General features: G+C 35.2%; 1 protein-coding gene across 1 annotated transcript in view; it reads left to right on the top strand.

Annotated features, from left to right (window-relative positions):
* The window catches only part of LOC105000158 (zinc finger protein 280B-like), a 31,805-nt gene that overhangs the window by 3,576 nt on the left and 27,502 nt on the right, over positions 1–727 (top strand). The gene's annotated exons all lie outside the window — the stretch shown is intronic.

Here is a 727-nt window from a genome sequence, read left to right as displayed (position 1 = left end):
TGTCTTAAGTGATTATGAATGTTGTAGCACGGGGCAGAATTTCCTTTATATGGCTTAATAATGTTCCATTATATGTATATATCACATTTGATGGATGTTTAGATGCTTCCACCTCTTAGTTGTTGTGATTAGTGCTGCTTTGAGCATGGCTGTGCAAATATCTCAAGACCCCATGTTAACTTCTTTTGAATTTATATTCAGAAGTGGAATTGCTGAATCATGTGGTAGTTCTATTTTTAATTTTTTGAGGAGCCTTTATACTGTTTTCTGTAGCAGTTGCACCATTTTAAAATCCATCCTTAACACACAAGGATCCAGTTTATGTACATACTTGCCAAGAGTTGTCTTTCCTTTCCTTCCTTTTACCTTTCCTTTCCTTCATATGTAAACACACACACATATGCATGCACATTTGTTTTTCATATCCTTTCCCATTATTGTTTATCACAAATTATGAATATAGTTCCTTGTGCTACACAGTAGGATCTTTTTTAATGTATTCTATATATTAACATTATAGTTTGCATCTGCTAGTCACCAGCTCCCAGTCTATGCCTCCCCCACCCTTCCTCTCTTGGTAATCACATAGTCTGCTCTCTATGTCTGTGAGTCTGTTTCTGTTTCACAGATAAGTTCATTTGTGTCATAGTTTAGAGTCCACATGTAAGTGATACCATGTGATATTTGTCTTTCTCTTTCTGGCATACTAAGTATTGTTTTTAATGCT

The sequence above is a fragment of the Bison bison genome, unplaced genomic scaffold (genome assembly GCF_000754665.1).
Source record: "Bison bison bison isolate TAMUID 2011002044 unplaced genomic scaffold, Bison_UMD1.0 scf7180017864368, whole genome shotgun sequence".
Taxonomy (NCBI): domain Eukaryota; kingdom Metazoa; phylum Chordata; class Mammalia; order Artiodactyla; family Bovidae; genus Bison; species Bison bison.
Note: the sequence above shows the minus strand (reverse complement) of the source record. Positions and strands in the feature narration are given on the sequence as shown.